Source organism: Dasypus novemcinctus, chromosome 3 (genome assembly GCF_030445035.2).
Source record: "Dasypus novemcinctus isolate mDasNov1 chromosome 3, mDasNov1.1.hap2, whole genome shotgun sequence".
In the NCBI taxonomy this organism is placed as follows: domain Eukaryota; kingdom Metazoa; phylum Chordata; class Mammalia; order Cingulata; family Dasypodidae; genus Dasypus; species Dasypus novemcinctus.
In genome coordinates this window covers 176,561,192-176,583,778 of record NC_080675.1, presented here as the reverse complement: position 1 = coordinate 176,583,778, position 22,587 = coordinate 176,561,192, and the positions used below count along the sequence as shown (strand labels likewise).

General features: G+C 51.4%; 1 protein-coding gene across 6 annotated transcripts in view; it reads left to right on the top strand.

Annotated features, from left to right (window-relative positions):
- The window catches only part of ARNT2 (aryl hydrocarbon receptor nuclear translocator 2), a 177,578-nt gene that overhangs the window by 19,188 nt on the left and 135,803 nt on the right, over positions 1-22,587 (top strand). The window contains exon 1 of one of the 6 annotated variants that reach the window (XM_071214384.1): positions 10,899-11,067. The exons of 3 other annotated variants lie outside the window; for them this stretch is intronic. The gene's annotated coding sequence lies outside the window, so the exon portion shown is untranslated. Of the gene's footprint in view, positions 1-10,898; positions 11,068-12,564; positions 12,703-22,587 lie in introns of those variants that run through there. 2 more of the 6 variants (XM_071214383.1, XM_071214385.1) reach the window with 2 other exon arrangements.

Here is a 22,587-nt window from a genome sequence, read left to right as displayed (position 1 = left end):
CTGTTAAAGGAAGGCATCACTTGATCAGTGATGTCAAATGTCTTTTTTTTTTTTTGCATTCGTATATATATTTACTTTTTAAATGAATTAACAAACTGTGATCCAGACAACACACAATGGAAGATTATTCAAATGACTTTTTAAAGTATCTATTGAGATAAGCACTTATGTATTTTTTTCTTATTTAACCTACTGAGAGATTTCCTGAGGTTGAACTATCGTTATGTTCCTGGAATAAAAGGTACATGGTAATGCTGCATCATTCTTTTAATATTATTACTAAAAGATAGGCTGGATTTGATTTGCTAAGATTTTATGTAGGGTTTTCCCGTCCGTATTAATAAATGAGATTTTTCTTGCTATATATAACAATTTGTAGTCAGAGAAACATTGTGCTTGTTAAAATAATCATATATACAACTAATAGTTATTTTGTGTGTATGAATGGGAATAGGGGAGAGAGAGAAGAACTACCTCACTGTGTTTGCCAGGACTCTTTCAGCTCTAAAAGACAACCCTGTTGTCTTTTAAACAAGTTTAAAGAAATGATATAAAGAATTGTTCCTGCAACTCGGGCATCCAGGTGGGCTTTTTGCTTCAGGTAAAGATCCAGGAGTTCTAACAGTGCACCCAAGGCCCTGCATCCCCCTTCTGAGGGCCTTGTGCTCCCCAAGCTCTACCCCGACGTGGCCCTGGGACGTGGTCTTGGTGGAAGCACCAGCAGAGGGCGTGGCTAGGGTCGTCACATGATAAGCCTGGCCCCGTCCCTGTCGCAGGAGACACGGAGCTCTGACCGGTTCTAGGCACGTGGCCAACCCAGAGGGCCTTCTGGGGTCACACTTCATGGACCGCAGGTGGGAGAGGGAACATTCCTCAAATGAGGTTCTCAGTGCTGTCACCACAAGGGGATGGGGCAGGCACGGCAGCCAGTGTCCACCACTTGGTCTCCACACCTCTCCTTGTCTTCACACCTCTCCTCTGTGGCTTTCTTGTATGGCATTTTAACTCCTGGGTTTATAGATGAGAAGGTGGCCTCGGGGTGTGCCCAGTCTCGCCCTCCTTCAGGGCTGTGCTCAAGGCAGTCTTGGTCTGGACGTCCTGTGCCACCTCTTTGTCACCACCCTCCCGGGCCAGCCAGGGTGCTGTCATTTCTGACTGCCCACTCAGTTCTCTTATGGGAGCCGTTTGTCTAATAATCAGGTGGAATTTCAACCGTGTGTAGAAGCCAAAGAGATTGTACTCTTACTCTTCTCTGTGGCCTGGAATCTTTCCATTTCAGTCCTCCCAGTCGTAATTTTTCTTTGGTTTATTGGCAAAGTAGTTTTTATTGTTTTCCTCCAAAACACCCTAAAAAAGTAAATAAGTAAACAGAGAATGGATTTCTAATTTGTCTCACAAGCTCAGCCTTCCAGAAATAACTGCAAACCAGAATCTTTGTTTCCAAGATGTGAAACTGGAGCCATCTACTCTATAGTTGCATCTAAGAATCTGACATAAATGTTGTACAGTTCCTTATGGAAAATAAACCATGCTTCACAGCACAAAGGGTTGAAGTCAAAGGATCACATAAACAAACCATCCAACAGATGAGTTATTAAATCGAAACATATCCCGGAGATGTTTTTGCCAAGTAACTTGAGCTATTAGGTCATACCCAGAAGTCTGGACCAAATCTTGGTGCACTGGTGTTTGGTTTGTAGCCCTGTCTCACTGAGAGTAGACTTATTTGTGTCCGAAGGGTCTGCAGGGGGTCAAACGTGACTTTAAATAGCTCTCAGGAAGCATGCCCTTCCCACGGTCTGCAGGATGGTTCATCTTGGACTTCTTCCACATGTACCCGCCTTGTTTCTGTAAATACCGCTCCCAAAATGGCTGTTGCTTTATTATTTGAACTCCTGGTGGCTGCATTTCTTTTCTGCCCTTTCCGGTGAAGATTGCTGTTTCAGTGGAGCAGCAGTGCTACAGGATGACCTAGAGGGTGAAGGGCCATCGTTTACTTCCTATTTCAGTTCCCGAGTCTATCCACAAGGCATAGTTGAATTAAGGCCTCTTTAGGACGTTTAAAACATGTCCATTTATCGAGTACACAGATAAAGTAGAAAACAATAGAATGTGCTTGGCTGCCTGCTCCTTCTCTGTCTAGGATAGAAGGTTCTCGAGGGCTTGCTTCTGCTTGAGATAAATGTGGCTGGCTGGTAACCCCACACTGTGGTCACGCGGATCTGCGTATTTTCCAGCCCCATGCTGGGCAGAGCTCGCGGTCACCTCTCCTGGTGTTATTTTCGCAAAGAAGCTTCAACTGCTTGGGCCTATTTAACTGGTTGTTATCTTGTTACAACGTCCTCCTGGCTAGTGCCTTGAAGGCCCAGAATTCTTTGTCTTAGGGGCAGGTGGTGTCGCTGCATGCAGGGAGGTCATGAAGAGGTGGGAGGGGTGAGGAAGGCGCCTCCCCAGAGGGGAGCCGATGACCCATAGACGTGGGGCCGGGTGGGCGGCGTTTGCTCTGCTGGGACTCGAGTGCGTGGGTTTTGTGTCTTTCGCCCACTTCTCCACAAAGACATGTCTTGAAATGATTTCTTGGTTCACAGCTCAAGTCGATTGTCCCTTGGACTGTCATCCTCAGCTGTGAGCTTGAGGGCAGGGCCTGGTATGGCATCTGGGTCAGGACAGAGGCTCGGAAGCCCTTCCACAGGGAGGCAGGAAGTGTCCGGCCTCAGGACCTCGGAGAGGCGCGGCTCTGCTGATGGGAAGACTGGAAGCCAGGCTGACAAATGGCGGGGGGCGGAACTGAGCTCAGTTTCAGAAGGTAGAGTTTGAGGTTAGCTGTGAAATCTCTAAGTTCATAAGTGCCGTGTAGTAGTTGAAGATCATATACTCTCATTAATTTTAACCCTGTGTCACAACAGGTATCCTTATGATTAAGTCATGACCTGAGAGTCACCCAAACTTGGCTCCTCATACAGGCATGCAATTCTGGGTTATAAGTCAATTTTTTGACATTTAGAGAGTCCTGGCTCTTAGTTCTCCTCCGCTCTTCCTGAGGACTGTCTTATCTTAGACCTCCCACCTGAAGTAGTACAGCTGCGTCTCACCGGCTTCCTGGACCCCCTTCAAACCCAGCTCGTAGGAGCACCACCTCCACTCTCTTCACCAGCGTTTGCTGTCAGGGCGTCCGCTCACCAGCCGGTCTTGAAAACGCGGGCGCTGTGCTCTGCCCACCGCGCTGGCCCAGCCAGCCTCCCCTCTCACCTGCTCTCCAGGCGTGGCTGGCCAGGAGGCTCGGCTGCCCGTGGGAAAATAGGGAAGATCCGCTCTTACGTCACTTACGTGAGCACACCAGATAGGACCATAGCAAAGCTCCTAAGTCGGTGGCCTTGCGACCCCGAACCTTGAACCTTGACGCTCAGGGTCAGGAGGAGAAACCCCCCAGGAAACAGCCCAGAGGGACGGTCAGTGCCCGCCACCAGCTGTCCAGCTCCACGTGCGCTGTCAACAGCCTCGCGCCCGCTGTCCTGGCTCTCACCTCAAGTTTCCCCTGGATTGGGATCTACCTGATCGTCCAGCGTGTCAGTTGTGACCTTGGTGGTTTTCTCACCTTGGGTGGTCTCTTTAGCTTTTTTTTTTTTAAGATTTATTTTTTATTTATTTCTCTCCCCTTCCCCCACCCCCAGTTGTCTGCTCTCTGTGTCTATTTGCTGCGTGTTCTTCGTGCGCTTCTGTTGTTGTCAGCGGCACGGGAATCTGTGTCTCTTTTTGTTGTGTCATCTTGCTGCGTCAGCTCTCCGTGTGTGCGCCGCCATTCCTGAGCAGGCTGCACTTTTTTTGCATGGAGCGGCTCTCCTTATGGGGCGCACTCCAGCACATGGGGCTCCCCTACATGGGGAACTCCCCTGCATGGCATAGCTTGCGCGCATCAGCACTGCGTGTGGGCCAGCTCACCACACGGGTCAGGAGGCCCTGGGTTTGAACCCTGGACCTCCAATGTGGTAGGCGGACGCTCTATCCCTTGAGCCAAATCCACTTCCCTTTTTAGCTTTAATGATACAGAGAAGTAATCAGAATTGGGAATGGAGGGTCATAACTCCCCATCCCGCCCCCTCCCCGGGAACCTCAGGAGCAGGCCGGCAGCCTGGCCAGGCCAGCGGGGGGCACTGTGCGCAAACCCAGCCCTGCCCTTCCTTCAGTCCCCTCACCCACGAGCTCAGCCCGCACCTGCTCCCTGCAGGACCCTCCCCTGGGAGGTGCATCGACAGCGGTGAGTCAGGTTCTCCCTCCCCAGGCTGCCCCACCCGCGTGTCTCCCTGTCAATCCTCACAAGCACCCACTAGCTCTATCAGTCCACAAAACACGGGGAAGTTTTCCGGAAATGGAACCCAAACCAGCCCCCTGCTGCCACCATCTCCTCTTCCCCCAAATAACGGCAGCGGCAGACCCAGAACCCCCAGCCTCAGAGGAGGCCCGCGAGGCGCGCAGCCTGGACACTGGGCACCGGGGCTGTCCTAGCTCTCTTCGCAGGGTCTGCTCTCCTCCCTGCAGGTGGGCTGCTGGCCCACAGGAGGCCACGCTCGGGGGGCATTTACGGCCGCGCCCCGGCTTCAGTTTCCCCGTGGCCTGCTCAGGACACGGTCGGGCAGCCCGGCCTGCGGCCCCTTCCCCGCAGCCCTCGCCCTCTGAAGCCCCTTCTGCTTTTCCCACTGGGGCTCCCCTCGAGGGTCTTGGAAACAGCACAGAGGAGGCCTGGGCTCCTTTGACCTTGCCCCTGTCCCTTAGGCCAGCTGGCCAGAGCCTCCCCCTCGAACCCCATCCCAGGACAGCCCGTGCAGGCGTGGAGAGAGGCCGACAGGTGGACGGAGCGGAGAGGCTCGCCTCGAGGTTCCTGCAGACAGGCCTCAACTCCTTTTTGCTGCCCGGTCTGCCCACGTCCTCTCGCCTGGGCATTCCCCCTTGGGCCGTGTGGACGGGGGCTCCCTTTTCTGGGTGCAAAGCCCCCGTCTCGCCTGCTCAGCTGTTTTTTTCAGCCTCCCCCACTGCGGTTCCCGCTCGCCCCGCTGCTCCTGCGGGCCTCAGCAGCTTCTTTCCTTTGCCCCCACCTCTTGGGCACGGTTGCCGCTTGCTGGCCCTGGCTGCTGGGTCCCCACTTTGTCTCAGAGGCGCTGGGGGTAGGGTGGCCCCGCAGCTGAAGCCCACCCATCCCCAGGCTGGGCAGGCTGGGCGGCCTCCCCGGAGGGGCGCACACAGCCGCGGCCACACGGCGGCAGCCGCAGCCCCCGGGGTCTCTCCACCTCCTCCACTCCTGGCACAAGCTCGGTGTGTCCGCCTCGGTCCCCTCCTCATGTGGCCAGGCGGAAGTGACCGCAGACCTCGCGTGGGCTCTCCTGGGTGGAGAACCAGTGCCGCACTCTCCTGAGCGCTCAGCCCAGGTGTGGGGTTTTCTCAGCAGGTGAAAGTGCAGGCTTGTTTGCCACTGGACAGCTGCTGCCTGGTGGAGTGTGGACCTGCCCGAGGTGGCAGCTTCACCTGCCGCGTGGGGCGCACTGGGAGGGCAGCGCCCGGCCAGGCGCTCAGGGGCACGAGAGGTGGCCGATTCTGCAGCTGCTCTTGAGGTCTTCTGGGGCCTGGTGCTGGGACTGGCCGATGGTGACCAGCTGGCCAAGTCAGGCCTGCCACCTGCACTGGCCCCAGCTAAGGGTGAGTTTCACATTTTTAAATGGTTGAAAAGAATCAGAAGAAGGATGATGCTTGGTTCCACGTGAAAATGAAATTCAGATTTCGGTGTCCATAGAGAAAACTTTTTGGAACCAGCCGCCCCCATTCGTTGACACTTGGCCTTCTGCTGAGCTTTTGCTCTCCTAACGAGAGTCGCGTCCTTGTCACGAGACCTGGTGGCCCTTTACAGAAGAGGTTTGCCGACCTCCGCCGTAGATGCCGAGAGGGGCAGAGAGGCGAATAGGAGAGCGGGGACGAAGCGAGGGACCAAGAGAAACCGGACAGGCAGGTGGAGAAGAAGAGGGGGGCTGCCGGAGAAGGGGGGGGCAGGAGGCCTGAGGAGTGGCGGGAGAGCTGGGGCGCAGTCGAGGAGAGCAGTGGGAAGGCAGGGGAGCAGGGGGCAGGCGCGGGGTGACAGGCTTGCTCCGAAGCACGAGTGAGCCGAGGTGAGAAGGATGACCTTGGGGAGGGTCCGTGAAGGTCCCTTACATCCTGAGTGCTAGGTGGGGGCCGTCCAAGGCCGCCCCTCGCCCCACTCAGGTGAGCCTGGAGGCAGAGGCGCCCCCACAACTGACATCCCTGGATTGTAAGCAGCCGGGTGTCCAGGTGGGGATTCTCTGGCTTCGTGGTTTTTACGGGCTGCACCAGCGGCGGGAACCCCCGTCGTCGCGGCGGAGCCAGCTGTCCACGTGCAGAGTGACCTCACAGCCTGGCGTGTCTCGGCGGTTCTGGGATGAACTTCTCCATAGGCTCTCTGGCGTCCTAGTTACCCCCCGTCCTGCAGAGATGCCCCTGTCTGGGGAATAACTGATGAGGGCACACTACGTGAGAGCCCAGGGGCCGCGACTCAAACCTGACCCGCCCTGTCACCCACCGGTTAAACGTCGCTCACCCCATGTCCCTAGCTCCAGCCCTCGGCCAGGGCCTCCTGGACCCTTGCCAGCTTCACTCCCGTCGCACCCTGCATCTGCCCGTCTTGCCACCTGCCACGCAGGCCTTGTCCTTGGCTGCTGGGTGGCCTTCCCTGGTCTCGCTGGGCACCTCCTGGGGGGCGTGCCTTTCCTTTCTGTAAACTCGGGCACCTGGATGCACCTGGATCTCCAGGTGTGCCTGGTACCTGCAGATGCTAGAGCCACACTCTCTGAGAGGCAGGTAAGGCTGTGAGGAGTGTCCCCCAAACCTGACCTCTGAATTGGTGTCTGGGGGGATAACTTTGGGTCCCCTCTGTCGAGGGCTGAGAGCCTTCGCACCTCATCACCCGCTGGCATCGAGAAGTGACGGGAAGGGGAGGTGAGGCAGGGGGTCGCGTCCAGATTCTGCTGACCACCGCCGCTCCCTGCCCGACGTCCAGGCTGGCGGCTGCGCCTCCTCCGCCTTGGATGACGGAGTTTCCTGCGTTTCTCTGTCGGATTCTCAGCCTCCCCACCTCTGTCATCCTGTCCTGTCTCCTCTTCTCTTGTCTGGCCTCCTCTCCCGATTCTTTATGCTTTTCTGAATATTTCAGATTGTTTACAACACACATTTACTAGAGTTCCAATCAGAAAATAGCTAAGAGAGTACATAGTAAATGGTAAGTGGAAAGTAAAAACCATGTGTAATCTTACCATCCGGACATTAGCTTGTTCAGTTTTTTAGCGAAGACACGCGCACAGGCAGGCACGCGCGCCGTCCTCCCTCTCTCTGTGCACGTGCGTTAGAGGTGCCCTGAATTAACTCAGTTTGCTAAATGGCTAAGCAGTGGAGCCTCAGTTTGACTGAGATTGAAGTTGAAGCTTAATAGCATTGGATGAAGTTCTGCCATTTTATCAAAACTAGGTTCTTTCCACTGTTTTATTATCTTGAATAATTGTCACACTGTACAAGTCTGACGTCTAGGTCAGAAGCCACTGTGCCTGGGCCCTGGGTGGTTTCTGCATGCAGGGTCACAATTGTGATACTAAATAGATGCCCGTTTGCAACTGAGTTTAGTGGAGAAATGAGATGTATTTGGGTACTTTATATTTCTCTAACATTTTCTTTTCTTTGTTCTGTTTTCTTGATTATGTCTGAATTGACAATACTCTACTATAGAGTTTTGTTTTTTTTAGATTTATTTATTTTATTTATCTCCCCTTCCCCCCCCCACCCCAGTTGTCTGTTCTCTGTGTCTATTTGCTGCGTATTCTTTGTCTGCTTCTGTTGTTGTCACAGCACGGGAATCTGTGTTTCTTTTTGTTGCGCCATCTTGCTGTGTCAGTGCTCTGTGTGGGCAGCACCATTCCTGGGCAGGCTGCACTTTCTCTTGTGCTGGGCGGCTCTCCTTACGGGGCGCACTCCTTGCGCATGGGGCTCCCCTACGCAGGGGACACCCCCGCGTGGCATGGCACTCCTTGCGCGCATCAGCATTGTGCATGGGCCAGTTTCACATGGGTCAAGGAGGCCCGGGGTTTGAACCGCGGATCTCCCATGTGGTAGACGGACGCCCTATCCCCTGGGCCAAGTCCATTTCCTCACTATAGATGTTGTTATACCTGATTTGGAGTTTTTCCTCCTTGTGAATTAAATTGATGAAGTTGGCTAGTAATTTATCCTTGTAAAGTTTTCTTGAAAGAGGCATGGTCTAAACAGAAATGAGTAAAATTTAAAAAATCTTAATAGCTGTTTAATGTCATGAAGGCCAGTACACTAAACATTTCCATAACGATACAAATTATGATCTAATCTCTTCTGCTTTCTATTATTGTTTACAGTTCTATGCACATTTCTTGACTCAAAAAATATAGGACTTTCTAATGTAGCAAGTGAATGCCTTCTCTCTTAATATTTGTATTATTTCCCTATTTCTTTTTCATTTAACTATTTGAACGTTTGTAATAACTGGTTTTGCACATAAAACTAAGAGCTCTCAAATTGTGATCATGGATTATTGCCCATTTTACTCTTGTAGGAAAACATTTATAAACCATCCGATTGGTTTAAATGAAACGTGTATCATGTGCAAGGAGATTTTCAATCTACGTACATCAAGAATGCATATCCAAAATAGAAAGTAAATCTTCAGTCTTGAGCAGTAAATTCATACGGCATGCCCCGTCATTATGCTGATATTGTAATATTGATTAGAGATGATGCTGACCCGTGTCATTGATTCTGCTTAAGTCCAGGGATGCCAGAATGCTATTCAAGGAGGTATTTGGAATATCCTTTCACGGGCCACAGCATTCGTTCATTCAGAAGCCAAGGCCAAGTAGAAGGCTTGGGGCGAATATTATGGCTGAAGCAGAAGTTTGATTCCTGGTAATAATCTGTCTGCATTTAAGAATGCGTATCCTGCTCTGTTCACTTATCCCTAGCACTTTCCTTAGACATTATTCTTTGCAATCGTGATATTTAATGGCTGAGCGATTTTTGTCTCCACAAGTATCCCGTCATCTCTCTGTTGGCTCTTGCAGCTCGTTTGGTTTCTGTTCAACTCCATACCGTATCTGGGCAGACAGCCCTGGGCGTGTCGTCCTTGCCCTTCGTATCCTGGCCACCGTCACGAAATCCCTGCAGCGGTCGAGGCAGGTCTCCTGTCTTTCACACCTGAAGGTACCTGCGGGACTCGAAGACAGTTTCGCCTCTCCCCGCCCAGGTCTCTTGAGCTGGTCCTCAGCGTGGAATTCGAGTCCTTCGCCGTGCACGTGGCTTCTTACCGCTGTGACCGTGGAGAATCCAAACTGCGCTCAGGCCCCACCACACATGCTCACTCCTTCCTGTGACATCTGTCCTGCCTCACTGGACCCAGGCCCGGGTGGGCACAGCCTGGGTTTAGCGGTGGCCCACCGAGAGCCGTGGGGTGGCCGCCTGCTGGCAGGCAATGGCCAGTGACTCCCCCTTTCCCCTGCCGTTCTCTGAGTTTGGCTTGAGCTTGAGACAGCTCGTGCGTGGATGACCCCGCTGTGGCCAGCCCCGGGGCCCGTGTTCAGGGCCTCCCGTGAGGGCGGCTTGCGTGGGGGTCCCCTGTGGTGCTCTCCTCGGTGGGGATCCCTGTTCCTGCCCTCTGCCTGGCTTGCCCTCTTTCATAAAGGGCGGTGCAGGGGTGCTGGGCCTTGAGCCAGCAGCTGGAGAAGAAAGCTGGGGGTCAGGGCTCGGACCCCATGGGAACTCGGGCGCTGACTGATGGAGGTCAGAGGGCATGTTCCCGCGCCCGGTGGTGCTCCAGCCCAGGCCACCATCAGTGGCCGCTGCCTTGGGCTGGTCCCTGTGCTCTGCCGTGGGAAGGGGCTCGGCATGTGGCCTGGGCTGAACGTCCACTGAGGAGATGGGGCTGGCCCTTCCTCCTTCCCAGCTCTATCGGCCACCCTCATCCCGTTTCTGTTCCTTGCTGCTGAGCCGCAGAGCCTGCCCGGGGACGGGGCATCCTGCAGCGGCTCCCACGCTGGTGACAGCCCAGCGAGGACGGCGGGTCCAAAGCCCCTTAGCGCCCGCCTCCCGGTCTAGCCACTTCTCTGTGCTTTTTTTTTTATTTTAATTTTTTATTTATTTCTCTCCCCTTCCCTGCCCCCCCCCCCCCAGTTGTCTGTTCTCTGTGTCCATTCGCTGTGTGTTCTTCTGTGACCGCTTCTATCCTTATCAGCAGCACTGGGAATCTGTTTCTTTTTGTTGCATCATCTTGTTGTGCCAGCTCTCTGTGTGGGCGGTGCCATTCCTGGGCAGGCTGCACTTTCTTTCACGCTGGGCGGCTCTCCTTACGGGCGCACTCCTTGCGCGTGGGGCTCCCCTACATGAGGGACACCCCTGTGTGGCAGGGCACTCCTTGCGCACATCAGCACTGCGCATGGGCCAGCTCCACACGGGTCAAGTAGGCCCGGGGTTTGAACCACGGACCTCCCATGTGGTAGACGGACGCCCTAACCACTGGGCCAAGTCCGCTTCCCGCTTCTCTGTGCTAAGAACCCCCACCCCATGGAGGGCTTTGGGAATTGTGTGCCTTGTTTTTCACCCACGAGCGGAAGGGACCCTCCCTCGTTTGAACTTCGAGAAGGATCCTTTGTATATAGCCTGTCCCTGAAATACTGGGTAACAATCCAGGTATTTCAGATCTACCTTTGTTATGGTTACACACGAAACCCAAGTCACCGTTTTTTTTTCGGAACCCAAGCAGTTAATGGTAGAAATTTTGCTGCAAATCAATTGATCAGTATGCAAGACAGTTGTCACGGCTGAATCATGGTCCACAGTTAAGGTAAACAGATCTGTGATGACATTTTCTGAGCAGAATACAAATGCAGCTGTGTTTCCTCCCAGAGGCTTCTGACATTTCTTCTCCACAGACAGAGGATTCTCCTAAGAAGGTGTTGGTAGAAGGAAGGGAGACCTTTGTTTAATCCCTCCGAAAAGGTAGGGCTAAGATATTTGATCTTCCTTTCCGCAAAAAGAATTGTTCTAAGAGGGATGAATATTAAGGAGACTGTTTTTCTTGGGTGAGCTGCCTCCCCTTACTTCCCCCCTACCCACTCATAGAGAGAGCCTGTCGGTTTTTCGTTTATTTGAATGATTGCTAAAATATTCTGTGTTGTCGTATTGTGAAAGCTGGCATGCAGCACGTTTTTTTTTTCCTAACAGGAATATCAAGGAATATTTTTCTTACTTGGATTCACATGAAATAGGGGAACAAAATGCCTCTCTTCATTCTTCATGCTCCTTTCATCTGCAGCGCTCTCAAGTTCCACATTTTTCCAGGTTATCGCTGCCCACACTGTATTTTAGAAATTCTTCATAATATGCCTGCATCTGAAATGGGACGTAGTCTGTAGCTAGATACTACAGCAGAAGGCAGATAGGTTTTCTGCATTATAGGGGAGCTTTAAAAGCCTTAGCTTGTCCTGATTTTAAAATGAGCTCAAGATCTCATTGCAACTTTGTCTAAGAGCTGGCGGTCATTTCAGCCTTAGCTGTAAGGGGAGATGGTTCCGTTTGGAGAGATTTGCATGTGGGGCTGCTCTCCGGGGGACGGAGCTATTTCTGTTTGTGCACCTGCCGTGGTCAGAGACCCTGAGCCGAGAGCTCGACGAGAAGGTTTTATCTGAGGTGGGGGCCTCATTCGAGATCTCGTAGGGCGGTTGCAGTTGGGCTGAAAGAGCAGAGAGTTCCAGGGACCCGAATGCAACGAGAGCGCATGCTCCTCAAGGGGCGGGGGCCAGCAGGGCATGCTCCAGCTCCTGTCGCTTCAGGAGGAGTCCATTTAGGAAAAGGTCAATTACACGGGGCTTCCTTCCTCCCAGAGAACTTGAGCAGTGTGTGGCCAGGCGAGTGCAGGGTCAGCCTCCTCCCGGAAGCCTGCTCAGATCCGCCCAGGGGCGCCCACCTCGCAGCGTTCGGTGCCGCCTCGTAACCTGCGTCTCTCGGTACGAAACGACCCGGACGCGTGTCTCCATCCCATTCAAGGGCGACCCCATCGGAGGGCAGGGCCAGGGCCTTCGTCACAGACAGCCGTTCAGCTTCCAGCACAAACCCCACGCCTGGCGGATACTCGGGTTGAAGACAGGGCCCCGTTTCTGACGGCAGCTTCTGCAGACGGAGGCCGTAGCCCAGTTAACCCCGTTATCTCAGACGGAGAAACTGAGGGTCAGATGGTGGTGAAGCCGGGGCTCCCCCGGCCTCCTGCCGTGCGCTCGGTCCACAGCAGACGGGCGGAGGAAGGCTGGGTGCCTGCGCCTGCCCAGCTGCAGAGGTCCCCGGGAACCCAGCGTGTGCGGTGTGGGAGATGGAAATCTGCAACTCATGCAGCCGTCCTTTCCTCCCTCCTCCGTCAAAAGTTTGCCCCGTGCAGTTGCAGTGTAGGTGGATCAGGTGACCGAGGTTTTTTCAAGCCTTCCCTTTTTGGGCTCTGATGCTGACACACTGTATTTTGAGGCGGTGACATCATCTCTTGGGCTCCTTAGCACCCTCCTTGCGGTCACTGCCTTCACTCAGGCCCCTGCCGCCTTTTACCTGGACTGCCGTGACCTCCCCTGACTCACCAGAGAAGCACAGGTACAGCAGGACGGAATCACCTGGTGGGGGCTGCCCCAGCCATGGGGAGGGGCTCATCAGGGGCAGGCTTCCTAGAGCAAGGGATGCTTGAACGGAATGTAGACGATCCTTAGGTTTAACTGGGTGAAGAGAGGAAAAAGTGTTGTCTTGCCAGAGGACATAGAGTGTGCAAAGGTCCTGGGGTGGGAGGGAAAGTGGTGGTCAGTAATGGATGGGGCCAAGCGGCCGGAACCCAGGCTGTGGGCAGAGGCCTGACCGCACAGGACCCGGCTGGTCATGGCAGGGAGCTTGGGCGTTTGTGCTAAGAACAAAGAGGAGTCATGAAAGGCCACGGACAAGGGCTGGCCTGATCAGATCGGGCTGCCGCTGGGGAAGGGCCTGGAGGGGAGGGCCTTGCTGCAGGGAGGCCGGTGGGAAGGCCAGGGAAGCCAGCGGCAGGACTGGGGGGCGGGGAGGCCTCAGGATCTGACGCAGGGCTGGGGGACCGTCAGCAAAGAGGTGGGTGCCCGGGGAGGACGTCAGCTAGAGAGGAGAAGGCTGCACTGGGAGCACTGAGGCCTCCTGGGAGGGGGCAGCTGAGGGTGAGGAGCAGGAAGGGCCCTTGAGGCCGGGGGTGTCGGGAAACACAAGAGACGAGAGCTTGAGATGGGGGGTGGGGGTGCCCCCGTGCCTGTGGGCAGAGAAGTGGCCCTGCGCCGTGCCCGGACGCCGGCCCTGTGTTGGGGGGAGCTCTGCGCTGGGGAGACGGGGGCGACGCCTGGCTAGAGAGCATTGACGGGAGCCGGGGAGGTGAGGAGGTGCTCCACGGGAGGCGAGACAGCTCTTCCGTGGGGTTTTGCTCCAGGCAGGGGAGCGGCTTGCTTGGCCGCAGTTCCTGGCTCTGGCTTGTGCGGGGGACACCTCCGCATCTGCAGAGCTCGGCGTGAGCTTGCACGCGTGGGCATCTCCCTGCTGCGCTGCACTCCTCTCCTTGTTAGCTGTGGGAACCCTGACCTGCAGGGCAAGTCGAGGAGAATGCCGGCCTCTGCCTCCTTTCTGTGGAAATGCCCGGGCTCCCTGCCGGGCACCCTGGCCGGCTGCGGCCGCCCTCCGAGGGCCCGAGCCCGCCATCGGCGGTGGGGAGGCTGTGTCCATGTCAGGGCCCAGGAAGGCAAAGCCCCAGAGAAGAGGGTCAGGGGTCGGCAGCGTGGAGGGAGCAGGGGGAGGCGTAGAAGACACAGCTTTCAGGGGCTCGTCCGTGCCCGCGCCTCTGGCACTGCTTCAGGGGCAGAACTCTGCGCGCGAGGCGGCGGGAGGTGGGCACAGGAGGAGCTCCAGGTCTGGGGGTGCGTGCTCGGTGCCTGCCCCTCTTTGGATCCTTCCCAGCAGCGTCCCCAAGGTGAGCATTTACGAGGAATCAGGAGGGTCTCCCCTCTGGCCACACCCACCCCCTGCGCACCTGTCGGATGGGATGTAGGTGTGAAGTCGTGGAACTGCCGTCGTTCCTTCCAGAAAGAAGGTGATTGTAAAGGAAGTAGTAGTTATGTGTGTGTGCATATACGTTTCAAGTTTAGCACACACACGCGCTCACTATGTGCCGGGCGCTGTTCTAAGTGCTTTACAAATATTAGCTGCTTTCATCTTCACTTCGACCCCAGGAGGTGTGTCCTGCTGTGACACATTTTATAGATAGAAAACTGAGGCACAGAGAGGCTGTTTGCTCAAGTTACACACACACATGAAATGTCAACTTTGAAAGACAGTCTTTTCTTGAGGGAAAATTAAAGGGAGAAGGAAAATGACCTTTGCTCAGACCTGTGCCCGGCACGTCAGTAGGCTCTCTTCCTGACACCTCACTAACCCTATGGTGTAGGTCCTTATTTTACAGGTGAATCACCTGCAGCTGAGAGAGGTTAGGTAGCTTCCCATGACCCCATAGCTAGAGAGGCGACCCGAAGGCACGAGCGTTTCCCGTGTGCCCTGCAGCTTCCGTGTGGACCGGCCATGCAGATTCGTGGCGTTAGGGCGTCTTTTGTCACCCCTGGGAAGGAATCTGCCAGGCCACCTGGCTTCGCTGGCACCGCCAGGACGCGGGGCTCACCAGGACCTTCCAGCGGCTGAACGCCTTAGAGTCGCGCTGTCACTAAAGCGGCTGCGTGACTGGGTCCCGTGGCCGACCTCCCTGTGGCCAGGTCCCTCGCTGTAAAAGGTGAAAGGGGAAGCGCCCTGACACATGGCACCCAGTTTAACGCTTCGTTTAGACAAAACTTTGTCATCATGAAGCCAGCCCGTTCCATTGTTGGCCACTCGAGTTAGTAAACAGGGTTTTCCCCCAGCTCTGTTTCTCTCTCAGTCCTCATTTGCTTCTAGTTCTCCAGCTATCGAAGCTTTCTGCATTGTCTTCCACATGACACCACTTAAAATATTTATTCTATTTGTGATCATTAAACTAACATGTGTTCATTTAAAAAAAAATGTATTCAACAACAGCGAAAAGGAGCTTTTAGGGAAAAATAAAACCCACCTGTAATCCCTCCGTAGAAGGAGCCAAGGTTAACACATCGTGTGCTTCCGTCTGCCTTGCACACACATGCGCGCCCACGCGCCTCCCACCTCCAGGATCCGCTGGCGGGGCACGTAGTTTAAGCCCTTTGGACACACTGCCCAGTCGCTGTGGAATGGCTGTAGCCCTGCACGCTGACAGCCGCGGAGGCTGACCGGGCTGCGCGGCCGGTGATGGTGTTCTCTTCGCACAGGCAGGCTCCACTTCTTTCCATTCCTGAGTGAAGCACAGAAAGCCTGGAGCTAGCGAGCAGTGAGCTCGTGGCGCTGGAGCCCTGCCCGTCGGCACGTGTGGCCTTTGGAAGCCCTCACTCTACCTGGCAGGTGACCTTCCTCTGGCCCCCTTTTGAGTGGACGCAGTTTTGGCATAGCCCAGAAGCTTGGCTCACTTGTACCTGAGTCTGTAGAACAGCTGCTAGATTTAGGAAGCAGGTGTCCCTTTTCCAGGGAATGTTGACAGATGATCATGTTGGTGGATATGGACTTAAATTACAGTGGAGAGACCTGTTTTTCACTTCCGTTTGAATTTATTAAGGGTGGCTCCTGAAAAACATTAAAGAAAACATAACCTTTGAAGTGAGTTTGAGTTTCATTCATTGCATCTTCCACTTGGGTAATTTGGTATCTAACATGCTATTTTAGTTACCAAGGTGGCATTTGATAAAATGAACCATACATTTCTTAAATAGGCTTAAAATGAAAGCATGGAAGCATATTTCCTTGACATCATATGGAATATCTGTCTTAAACCAGCAACTCATTCCAATTAAATTTAAGGACCAACCAGGTTGGTTACTTTTACCTTAATCATGGTCATTTCTGTTATCGTTGAGTGTTTTGCTAGGTTCTTCACATACATTGTTCTTAATTCTGAAAATGGCCCTTCAAGGTGGATATTTTTGACATTTCATAGATGACACTTCAAACTGGAGTGGCACCATCGCTCTTAGAGCTTGGAAGTGGTTGAGTTTTGATTTGAAACTAGCTATGTCTGACTGCAGAGCCCCCATAGCCTTTCTCTTACCCTGACTTAAGTTACTGTATTACTGAATAGTGTTCTGGAAGTTCTGGCCATTGTAATAAGGCATGAAAAATAAATGAAATGTTTATTCAAAAGGAGATAAAAGGATCATTGTTTATAATTAATAGGATTTATAAACTTAGGAAATTTTTTTTAAATCAGTGAAAAAAAGTTAGGACAAATAAAAGAATTTGGTGGAATGGGGCAGGAAACGTGATACTGACTTGAGAAATGCTTTAAAAGGCATGTAAATTTTGAAAGGATAATACACAGATAAGTGAGGGAAGTGAGGGTAATACCTACCTTAGCTGCAGGTCAAATCAGTTGAAATCAGTTATGATAAAGTTGTTAAAGCTCAACTGTCTTCATAGCTATAAGCAGCTACAAAGTAAACTGGGGGAGAAGATCCCATTCACACTAGGAGCAGTGATAATAACACACAACATAATAACCCATTCCTTCCCACAAAATACCTAGAAATAGACCATACAAGAAATGTACGGTCCTTTGTGATACAAACTAAAAACTTTATTAAGCTTAAAGGGGAATCTTGAGTAAATTATAGGCATATTCTGAAATGCTAAGAGATTAGTGAGAGAAACTTGCATTACTACATGTTAGAATAACGCAGTACTAGCAAATGTAGAAACCTAGATAATTGACAAATGGATATTCTAGAAATAGATACTTTTTCTATGCACAAATATAATATAGGTTAGAATGAGCATCAAAAAACTTATGGGGAAAGGAACGGCTCCTGAATAAGTAGGGTTGGGAAAATTGACCTTGTCTTCTTGAACTTTACTTCTTAAAACTTTCTCTAGTTTTCAAAAAATCTTTCAATGTGAAAAGCAGATAACAGATTGGAAAACTATTGTAAAACAGTTGCAGTAAATATGATAAACCTCTAAATTCTTTGTTCTAAAAAGAGATAAGATGGGAGCCAGTGTAGCTCAGTGATTAAGTTCCGGCTTCCCACGTATGAGGTCCTGGGTTCAATCTCTCATCCCTGGTACCTAAAAAAAAAAAAAAAAAGAGATAAAGACTCAGATTCTCAGTAGAGAAATAGACACAAGATATGAAAATGCACTTGCAGAAGAAGAAATAGAACTAGAATGAGTCAGACCTTCCTAAATGCTCTGTGCTGGTATTGACAATAGTTAACCACCGTCTCTCTATCTTTCTGTCCTTGTTTAGTCCCCTTTGCTGAGGTATGTGAACCTTTCATTTTTGAATTATGTCGATACATATTTCCCATGTTGCACTGGCCTTATGACACTTGCCTGTGATATGTAAAGAATTTAGATACCTTTGCACACCCCTTCCTACCGTGTCACCTCTATGAAGTGTAAAATTTCTCCTGATCAAGAAACTGCTTTTGTCCCCCATCAGCTTGCACTTGATATCTTGCACCAATCCTGGAGGGCACGAGGATGCACACGGAGGGCATGTGAGAGGCAGGTTGGTTGAGGGTCTGCCATTTTGCTGGGCAGATGAGATGTACCCCAGAAACAGCCAGGGGGCAGAGCCAGATGCGGATGTGACGGAAGGACGGCCCCTCTGCCTGGCCCCGCCTCCTGTGAGCACCTGCACACGTCACCCACCTCCCTGCCCCCCTCCCCGCCGCTAAATAAGAAGGGGCTGCATTTCCAGCATTCCTTAACTGTCTCCCCAGCAGCCAAGGTTTGTGGAGCTGTACCTTCTGGAACTTGTATTATTAATACAAAAACAATTGGTAATGTTTTTGTTTGCCCAAAAGAAAATTTGATGAATATGCTTGATTCAAACTATCCACCCCACCCTACGCACAGCTGGAAGGGACCTGGGGTGGAGAAGGGATGGAGCTTTCTAGGTTCACAGATGATGGGTGAAAGTTCTTTTAGCTGGAAATTTTTTTTAACTCGAAGGCAGGAATGAGGTAGTTGGCTTTAAAATACTTAGACTAGCATTCTGTGAAATGCTAGCTGTACAGAAAAGAAATTTTAAAAACCTTTCCACAATTAAAGAGATTGTAGTATGTTGGGTTAATCAAAGTTAAACAAGCTTATTTATTTAGGACTCAGTATTTTTTTTTTAATAGAGCAGTTGTAGGTTTACAGAAAAATCATGAAGAAAGTACAGCGTTCCCATATATCCCCCATATGGGCAGTTTTTCCTTTTATTAACATTTTGTATTAGACTGATACCTTTGTTACAGTTGATGAGCCAATATTATTATAATTATGTTATAAACTGTAGTCCACAGTTTACATTAGGGTTCACTCTTTGTGATATACAGCTGTGGTTTTGTTTTTTCCTGCTAACTTACCTATAACCTAAACTTTCCCACTTTTTCCACTTTCAAATATACAATTCATTGGTGTTAATTACATTCATGTGGTTGTGCCTCTGTTGCCATCATCCATTGCCAAAACTTTTCCATCACTCCAAACAGAAATTCCATACCAATAAAATAATTGCTCTCCCTTCCCTACCCTGTATTCTAGTTTCTGATTTTATGAATTTGTATATTCTGCTTATTTCATGTAAGTGAGCACATCCCTTCCTTGTCCTTTTGTGTCTCGCTTACGTCACACCAGTTGATGTCTTCAGGGTTCATCCGTGTTGGCTCCTGCGTCAGAACTTCATTCCTTTTGACAGCCGAGTAATAGTCCCTGCTATGTACGCACTGCACTTCTTGGTCCATTCATCTGTTGATGGACACATGGGTTGTTTCGCCCTTCAGGCAAATGTGAATAATGCCGCTGTGAACATCGATGTGCGAATCTCTGAGTCCTTGCTGTCATTTCTTTTGGGTATAAACCTAGAAGAGGGATTGTTGGGTCGTGCTGTCGTCCTGTCTGTAACTTGCGGGAAGCTGCCAAGGTGCTTGTCACAGCGGCGCTCCCCGTGACGCTCCTCCTGGTGTCGGCAAGGCCCGGGGGGGTCTTGGAGGAAGACCGGGATGGGAGGGTCTTGACTCAGTGGCGAGAAAGAATTCAAGGACTAGCCACAGAGTAGCAGGAGACTCTAGGGTGGGGCGAAAGCACTCACTCGGGACTGGGCGCAGGCCTGCTCGCCGCCTGTGGATTCGAGTCATCGTGTAGAGGCTGCGCCTTATCCTCCTTCCTAGTCGTGCAAAAGACGGAGCGAAAGCTGCTGCCCTGTCATGCAGACGCGGGCTGTGACTTTTTACTGTCCCTGTATTCCTGCCGACCAGGGCTGGGTGGAGCGTGGTGGTCGGGATGGGCGGGCTTTTGTCGTGCGGTACCTTCCCACAGAAGGTACCGGCTGCGGGCCGGTGGTTCTCCACTGCGGTCAGCTACTCCCTGGGGTAACTTCTCCGTAGTCCCTTCTCCATGGCCGAGTTAGCTCCCTTTTCCCACCTTCCCCTACCTCACCATCACCACTGTACAAGTGTGCCTGTTTCTCAACACTCTATCCAACGCCAGATATTTTCTGCTTTTTAAAAACAGTCGCCGTTCTAATGGGTGTGAAATGGTATTTCATTGTGTTTTTGTTTGTTTTTTTTTTTTAAAGATTTCTTTATTTAATTCCCCCCCCCCCCAGTTGTCTGTTTTCTGTGTCTTTTTGCTGCGTCTTGTTTCTTTGTCCGCTTCTGTTGTCATCAGAGGCACGGGAAGTGTGGGCGGTGCCATTCCTGGGCAGGCTGCACTTTGTTTCGCGCTGGGCGGCTCTCCCTACGGGGCGCACTCCTTGCGCGTGGGGCTCCCCTACGTTAGGACACCCCTGCATGGCAGGGCACTCCTTGCACGCATCAGCACTGCGCATGGGCCAGCTCCACACGGGTCAAGGAGGCCCGGGGTTTGAACCGCGGACCCCCGTGGTAGACTGACACCCTAACCACTGGGCCAAGTCCGTTTCCCCTCATTGTGGTTTTGATTTGCATTTCCCCGATCGCTAGTGACATTGGCCATTCAGATACCTTCTTTGGGGAAATGCCTATTCAAATCTCTTGCCCACTTTTATTTGGGATTCCTGTGTGTATTCTGGACATTAAACCATTATTGAAGATGTGGTTTCTAAATATTTTTCCCCATTCTGGAGACTCTTTTTGCTTTTGTAATGAAGCCCTTTAATGCACAAAATGCTCTTTTGGCGTGAAGTCTCAGAAACCATTGCCTAGCATGGGGTCCTGAAGAGATGGTTCTGGTTTCTCCTAGGAGTTTTGCGGCTGTGGTTCTTGCATTTAGGTCTGTTATCCATTTGTGTTACCGGATTTCATTTAGGTTCCTTGGCTGTGCTGGAGAATTGAACTTCAAGAGCACGTCGGGTAAGTTAGGCCAATAATTTATTCAGGTAGGGAGAGAAGAGACATGGGTGAAAATAACAGAGCAGGGGTCCCAGGTAAAGAGGAAGGGGGTGAAAAGGGATAAACCGGACTGATATACAGGCTACAATTCCCCCTTACAGATCATAAATGCCCAGGTTTATTTGTGTGCCACGTGGCAGAGGAAAAATGGCGAGAGCAGCGCACAGAGGGCAGGAACGGATCCAGAAGCAAGAGAGCGTGAGAGCGCGAACTCAGGCCTGGCACCGCTTTTTAAACTGCTTATTTTCCCACCCCTTTGCTAATGGCCGGGGAGGAGTTCCAGCTGTTCCCCACCTTGATTGCTTATTTCCCCCATCAATCCCCCAGGAGGGCCCAATGATAAAGTCCTTGGGGAGTATCCGGGGCTTCTCCTGGCTTCTGGAGGAAGTCTTTGTTCTGGATGGCAGAATCTTGGGGAGGGGCTTCCAGCAGCCATCTTGGGGGTTATTGTTGTGCACGTGGACTTCTTGCCAGGTTCCAGATCCATCTATTGATTCCCTATCCCACTAGCCGGCTTCATTCGGAGTTAATTTCTGTGTGTGGCATGAGATACGGGCCCACCTTTGTTCTTTTGTGTACGGCTACCCGTGCTCCCGGCGCCATTTGTTGACAAGATGGCTCTTTCCTCATGAATGGACTTGGCTCCTTCGTCGATGTCAAAGATCACTTGGCCGTAAGGTGCGAGGGTTGATTTCTGAACAGTCGGTTTCATTCCGTTGGTCCTTGTGCTGGTACCAAGCTGTTTTGATGCCTGCAGCTCTGTAATAAGTTTTAGAACCAGCAAGTGTGAGTCCTTCATGTTTGCTCTTCTTTCTCAAGAAGATTTGGCTCTTTGGGTCCCCTGCCTTTTCGGGATGTTTTAACGTCTGTTGGAACGTCCAAGAAGGAGAATTCGTGTGCAGCTTTTTCTAAAATTTTGACCATTGAAATCTCTTTTCTTGGAGAATCTTGAGGGACTAATGTTCTGTGGAGTTTGATACAGGAAGTTGTGACTTTAATTTTCTCCCATATTTGCTCGAGCAGTAATTCTGCCCTTAAGTTTTAGGGCTTAATCCACTTAGTGTGTTTAACCTCCATTTCAGAAAAAAATACAAATTTCTTATCAGATGCAGGTGGACAACAAGGTTGTCAGATTGCTGCAGTTAATATTGCCTAGCTGTCACAAATCCAGTCATCTAAAGGTCGAGAGAATTACTTTAAGAAATGGTTTTTTTTTTCCCTTGAGAACTTTTAATGTGTACATTGGTTAAAGGAGAAAAAAAAAACTATAATAGTGCTCACATTTTTGTGCATTTAGTAGAGTAGATAAAGTAAGGTTTCGTTTATTAGTATTTTAGAGTTCTTCTTCAGAAGTCTTGGCTGCACTAGTTCAAGGTGACCTTCGCTTGTGTTTATTAAACATGTCATCTTTGGACACGACTAGTCACCTGGTGGGCGACTCCCTTGTTTCTCTGGGAAGAAGGCAGAGGGCAGTAACCTGCGCCGTGGACGCCACCCACATCCCGGGCGTCCTTCTCTGCTAGCAGGGGCCGAGATTCCTGCAGCTCCTCTGTCTTTTAAAAATATTTTTTGTTGACTGTTTCTTCTCTCCTGCCTGGGGTAAGAGTTGAGCTAAGGAAAGTGAATACCATGCAAGTCATTCCCAAGAACAATAAACAGGATCAGAGATGACACTTGAAATATTTATCTTACCATTTAATGGTCTGAGTAAAGGGTGTGTGAATTTAGGAACTTTCTAGAAAGAGGGAAGGAGAAACTTTCTAACTGTGTAGATTCTTTGAAATTAGGGATGCTTAACGTTGCCTTCACAGCTTCCAAAAGGGACTCATTTATCAGAATAATATATTCTGACTCCGGTGCTCAGACAAGGTGCTCTCATTCCATGCCAGACCTTCTTTCTCTCCACGTGAATATTTGGAAACGTGCTGGGAAGGCCTGGCCGCGGAGAGCAGGGAGCCGTGCGCCTTGGACTGGCTCGCCCACCCGTGCCTTAACCTCTCTGGGCCTCTCT